The following is a 6,501-nucleotide window of genomic DNA, read 5'->3' on the forward strand; positions in this document are numbered from 1 at the left end:
AGCCTTAGTCGAGATTTGTAAAGGAGGACGAAATCTCCAGGTTGAAATTCTTTCTTCTTGATGTTTTGATCATGTACAGCTTTCATCCTTTCCTTACAAATTCTGGAATTCTCATAAGCTTCTAGGCGGAGGTTCTCCAGTTCCTGCAGTTGCAACTTTCTTTCAGCTCCGGCCTTCTCAATTTCCATGTTACACTCTTTAACTGCCCAGAAGGCTCTGTGTTCGATTTCAACTGGAAGATGGCAAGCTTTTCCATAAACTAAGCGAAAGGGACTCATCCCAATGGGTGTCTTGTATGCTGTTCTATATGCCCACAGTGCATCTTGTAGCCTGGTGCTCCAGTCTTTTCTATGAGGCTTCACTATCTTTTGCAAGATACGCTTAATTTCTCTGTTCGACACCTTGGCTTGCCCATTAGTTTGGGGATGGTAGGCTGTTGCAACTTTATGGATTATCCCATGCTTCTTCATTAATCCTGTTAGTCTCCTGTTACAAAAATGGGTGCCTTGATCGCTCACGATCACTCGTGGTGATCCAAAGCGGCATATAATATGGTTTCTCACAAAGGAAACAACAGTGTTAGTATCATCAGTGCGGGTAGGAATTGCCTCCACCCATTTGGAAACATAATCTACAGCTAACAATATATAAAAATATCCACTAGAATTTGGAAATGGACCCATGAAGTCAATGCCCCAAACATTAAAAATTTCACAGAAAAGCATATATTGTTGAGGCATCTCATCCCTCTTGGATATGTTACCAAATTTCTGGCATGGGTGACAAGATTTACAAAACTCAGCAGCATCTCTAAAAAGAGTAGGCCACCAGAATCCGCAGTCTAAGATTTTCTAGCTGTTCTTTGAGGGCCAAAGTGTCCTCCACTCTCAGATGAGTGACAGGCCTCTAAAATGGACTGGAATTCTGATTGGGGTACACAACGTCTAATTATCTGGTCAGCGCCACATCTCCATAAATATGGGTCATCCCATATATAATATTTAGACTCGCTTTTCAGCTTGTCTCTTTGATGTTTAGAAAAATGTGGAGGAAATGTGCGGCTAACTAAATAATTAGCAACAGGTGCATACCAAGGGACTACCTCAGATACTGCTTGCAGGTTGTCAAAAGGAAAATTATCATCTATAGGAGTAGAGTCATCCTTAATATGCTCAAGGCGACTCAAGTGGTCTGCTACTAAATTTTGATTACCACTCATATCCTTTATTTCTAAATCAAATTCTTGTAACAGCAGTATCCAACGTATAAGTCTTGGTTTGGATTCCTTTTTAGCTAATAGATACTTTAGAGCTGCATGGTCCAAATACACTACTACTCTAGTACCAAGTAAATAAGCCCGGAATTTATCCAGAGCAAAAACAATAGCAAGTAGCTCTTTCTCAGTAGTAGTATAATTGGACTGGGCAGTGTCTAAAGTCTTAGACACATAGGCAATAACAAAAGGATCCTTACCTTCACGCTGAGCCAGCGCTACTCCTACTGCATGGTTGGAAGCATCGCACATGATTTCAAACGGCTGGCGCCAGTCGGGTCCTCTCACAATTGGGGCTTGAGTTAGAGCAGTCTTCAGCTTATCAAACGCTTGTTTGCAATCCACACTAAACTCGAACTCAATGTCCTTCTGCAGTAATCTGGATAAGGGAAGTGCCACTTTACTAAAGTCCTTAATAAATCTCCTGTAGAAACCTGCATGGCCAAGGAACGAACGGACTTCCCTCACAGAAGAGGGGTAAGGTAAACTAGAAATAACATTCACCTTTGCTAGGTCTACAGAAATGACATTATTAGATACCACATGTCCTAATACAATCCCTTACTTTACCATAAAGTGGCATTTTTCGAAATTCAATACAAGGTTTGTATTAACACATCTATCTAATACTCTAGATAATCCCTCTAAGCAAAGGTTAAAAGAATCACCATAAACGCTAAAATCATCCATAAAAGCTTCCATACAGTCCTCAATAAGATCAGAGAAAAGACTCATCATGCACCTTTGGAAGGTAGCTGGTGCATTGCACAAGCCAAAGGGCATTCTCTTATAAGCATAGGTCCCAAAAGGACATATAAAAGTAGTCTTTTCCTGATCCTCAGGAGCTATATGAATCTGGAAATAACCTGTGTAACCATCTAAAAAGCAATAATGTGATTTACCTGACAGGCGATCCAGCATTTGATCAATTATTGGAAGTGGGTAGTGATCCTTACGGGTAGCTTGGTTGAGACGCCTGTAATCGATGTAGACTCTCCAAGCATTCTGAACTCTAGTTGCTATGAGCTCTCCATGCTCATTCTTCACTGTAGTGACTCCAGATTTCTTGGGCACCACTTGTACTGGGCTTACCCATTCACTGTCTGAAATGGGATATATGATACCTGCTTCCAATAGTCTGGTCACTTCCTTTTTGACAACTTCCAAGATGGTGGGATTCAATCTTCTTTGTGGTTGACGGACAGGTCTTGTTCCCTCTTCTAAAAATATTCTGTGCTCGCATACTTGAGGGTTAATTCCCACTATGTCTGCCAAACTCCACCAAATTGCCTTCTTATGCTTCCTCAGTACATCAAGTAACTGCTCTTCTTGTTGAGAAGTCAGTTCCCTTGCAATAATAACCGGAAGCTTCTGCTCATCCTCAAGATAAGCATATTTGAGATGTGGAGGGAGAGGTTTCAATTCTAACTTTTGATCATGGGCAGGCTCTGGATTATCTGGGGCTTGTGAAAATGGCGAAGTGTCCTCATTGTCAGTTAAGAGGGTCCCCACACTTGGACCTTGTCCAGTGTGCCTTTCTTCAAACTCTTCTTTTTGAACTTCAGCCACACTTTCGTCTATGACATCACACTAGAAGATAGAACGATCTTCTGGGGGGTTGTTAATGACTCCATTCAGATTGAAGATCACTATGCGGCCATCTATTTCAAAGGAGTATGTTCCTGAAAAAGCATCCAATTTGAATTTTGATGTTTTTAGGAATGATCTTCCAAGTAGGATTGATGATGGCTTATCTGAATCATTATGGGGCATCTCCAAGATATAAAAATCAGTGGGAAATGTGAGCCCTTTAATGTTCACCAAAACATCTTCAGCAACTCCAGCCACTGTAATAATGCTTTTATCTGCTAACACAAAACGAGCTGCCGACCTTTTTAAGGGAGGGAGCCTTAAAACATCATATATAGACAAAGGCATTATACTGACACATGCTCCTAAATCACACATGCAATCATAAATTACTACACTACCAATAGTACAACTAACTATACAAGGACCTGGATCACTACATTTTTCAGGTAATCCTCCCATTAAAGCAGATATAGAACTCTCTAAAGCAATAGTTTCTAATTCATTAATTTTGTCTTTATGGATACATAAGTCTTTTAGAAACTTTGCATATTTAGGTACTTGCTGAATAACATCAAAAAGGGGAACAGTTACCTCAACCTTTTTGAATATTTCTACCATTTTAGGATCAGGTTCCAGCTGCTTCCTGGGCTTCCTTGCAAGTTGTGGAAATGGAATGGAGGTAGTGTTTTCTGTGGTGCCTGCGCCTTTTTGAGCTTCTTCCTGTGGTTGAGCTATCTCTTCTTTAGCTATGTCCTGTATATCCTCTTCCTCTTCAACATCTTTGATTTCTACCACCTCTTTAGCTGAGGTGTATTCTGGTGAGCTTGGTTCCTCCTGATTCCTCTCCTGCAGTGTAGTTCCAGACCTCAAGGTGATGGCAGTAATGCCTCCCTTTGGATTGGGTAATGGTTGAGAGGGGATTCCAATGGTGCTTGAAGGTTGGTTATTGGAATTTTGTGCTGAACCAAGCTGTGTCATAAAAGCTTGCAGAGTAGAGGTGAGACCATTCAGACTGGCGTTAATACTGTTCACGATGGTACTTTCCATGGCCAGTTGTCTTTTCTCAAAAGCTTGTAATAAATCTTCATTAGAAGATATAGAAGAATGAGTAAATTGAGAGGTTTGCTGCTGATTGTTTGGTGGTCCTTGGTTTTGCCTCAGGTGAGGTGCTCGGTAAGGTTGATTTTGCTGCCTGTTGTTGTTATTATTCCACCTCTGATTTCCCTGATTATCTCTGCCTCCCCTATTATTGTTGTCCCTCCAATTCTGGTTTGAATTGTCCTGCCATCCATGGTTATTATTTCCACTTTGATTGTACCCTTGGTTGAGGCGGTCATAGAAGTTGTGAGTGGATGCCACCATGTTGTCTTCTTGTTGGAGCTGTGGGCATTCATCAGTGTAATGGCTGTAATCAGCACAAATTCTGCAAATTCTTTGTAGGATTAGTTGTTGGTTTTGCTGCGGTTGAGTTTGCTGAGCTTGTTGATTCAACTGCATTTGCTTTAGCAGGTTGGTCATCTCACAGATGCTTTGATTTAGAGCAACAGTCTCTATGCCAGAAGATACTTTTGCAACGGCTTTTGAACGGCCTTGCTTTTGTCTGTGGTTCCGAGTAGATTCAGCTAAATCACTGATCAATTGCCAAGCTTCATCAGTGGTCTTATACTTCTTCATAGACCCATTGCTGGCACTTTCCAATGTGGTCTTATCTTGGGGCCTCATACCTTGTGTGATATAGCTGAGTAGCATGATCTTGTCAATCATATGGTGGGGGCATGCTTCCAGAAGATTATTGAAGCGCTCCCAATATTCAAAGAGAGTCTCATTGTCATCCTGAATAATTGTAGAGATATCCTTCCTCAGTTTATTAGTAACTTTAGATGGAAAGAATTTCTCCAGAAACTCCTTTCTGAGTGTATCCCAGTTGAATACATTTGCTAGAGGTTGAGTGTAGTACCACTCTCTTGCTTTTCCCTCAAGAGAGAACGGAAAAGCTTTCAGCAGAATTGAAGTTTCATCAGTGCCATCACGCCTGACAGTAGAACAGGCTGCCTGGAAATCTCTCAAGTGCTTGATAGGCTCTTAAGCAGGTAGGCCATGAAACTTGGGCATCAAATTTAACAGTGCGGTCTTTATTTCAAAATCTGTAGCTACCGCTGGATGATGTGCTTGAAACGATTGCATTGTAAAATCAGGAGCTCCTTCCTCCTGAATGATAACTCTTCTAGCTGCCGTGTTTACTGCACGTAAAACAACCAAATCAGTAGAACGGGGGCTGGTTTCTTCCTCAGATTCACTTTCAGATCCGCCCTCAGAGCGGGCTAACCTACGCTGTTCTCGCCCTATTCGTGAAATAGTCCTTTCAATTTCAGGATCGAATATTAGCAAGCGCGGATCAGGAAGTGAACGCGTCATTTGACGGAAGAAACATGCAGCTCATAGTAGCAAAATTAAATAAAATGCAAATAAATAAATTCTAATTAATAAAATTAGCATTCTATTGCAACTCCCCGGTAACAGCGCCAAAAATTGATGGGACGCAGAAGCTGGTGAATTAAAAATTTATTAAAATGGTTACGTTGCAAGTATAGTTCTTAACTCACCGAAAATCTGCCTATCAATTTAGAAATATGTCATAGAGAGTTTAAATTAAAATTACTGGGAGTTTTAAGTCCCAGGTCGTCTCCCAACGAGTTGCACAAAAGTGTGCTATTTTATTAATCAGATGTTCCAAGAAGTTGAGCTAAGTAAATTGGAATTTAGATTGATGAATTTTAAATAATATAAATAAAAGCCTAGACTGGGAATTGATTAGTTAGAATCTCTATCATTGATGGAGTGATTTTTAAGATTGATTTATAATTAATGGTTACTCTGTTTGGTTATCCTTTACTAGGTAAGGGAAAGTCAAACAAGTTGGAATGCCAGATCTGTTCATGAGTTACAACCCACTTAGTTCAAAGGGATTGGCGTTGGTGACAGGATAGCAATCCAACATTTAACCCAACTACAATTTTTTCCTTCAATCCTTCCAACTCAAGAGTTCCTTTTAATCAACTCCCCATCAAGTAATGAAACTACTCACACATTGTAAATAAAGAATCCATAGCACATGAAAGGGAATTAAAAGAAGACATGATTATTGGAATTGAAATTGAATTAAAAAGAAATAATCCTTGCATTAATTAATCATAAAAGCATCTGAATAACAAAATTGAACATAACAAAGAACATGGAAGAATAAAACCAAGTTAAGAGAACAAACTAGAATGATGAAGTCTTGATGAGGAAATAACTATTCTCAATGTTCCAATGCTAAGGCCAATTGAAAATTAAAATCCTAAAACTAGAGAGAAAAACCTAAGAGAGTGAAAAAAACTAGATCTAAAACTACTGAATGAATGTCTGTTGTTTCTGCATATTTTCTGACTCTAGTCTACTGTTCCGGGCCGAGAACTGGGCCGAAATAAGGTCCAAAATCACCTCCAGTGAATCCTGCAAATTATGCAGATCGCACATGTCACGCGATCGCGTCATCCATGCGGACGCGTCGCTTGCGCTTTTTCCTCTCCACGCGTTCGTGTCATCCACGCTACCGCGTCACTTGCGCTTTCCAATTCGCACGGCCGCGCAAG

At 40.4% G+C, this 6,501-nt stretch overlaps 1 non-coding gene across 1 annotated transcript; it reads left to right on the forward strand.

The window, feature by feature from the left end:
* Positions 1-4,624: 4,624 nt before the first annotated feature.
* Positions 4,625-4,732, forward strand: LOC148548026 (small nucleolar RNA R71). The gene has a single exon (XR_015898988.1). It is a non-coding gene; the product is annotated as a small nucleolar RNA R71 (small nucleolar RNA).
* Positions 4,733-6,501: the final 1,769 nt, after the last annotated feature.

Source organism: Arachis ipaensis, chromosome B8 (assembly GCF_059453495.1).
Source record: "Arachis ipaensis isolate K30076 ecotype BB chromosome B8, ASM5945349v1, whole genome shotgun sequence".
NCBI classification, from domain to species: Eukaryota; Viridiplantae; Streptophyta; class Magnoliopsida; order Fabales; family Fabaceae; genus Arachis; species Arachis ipaensis.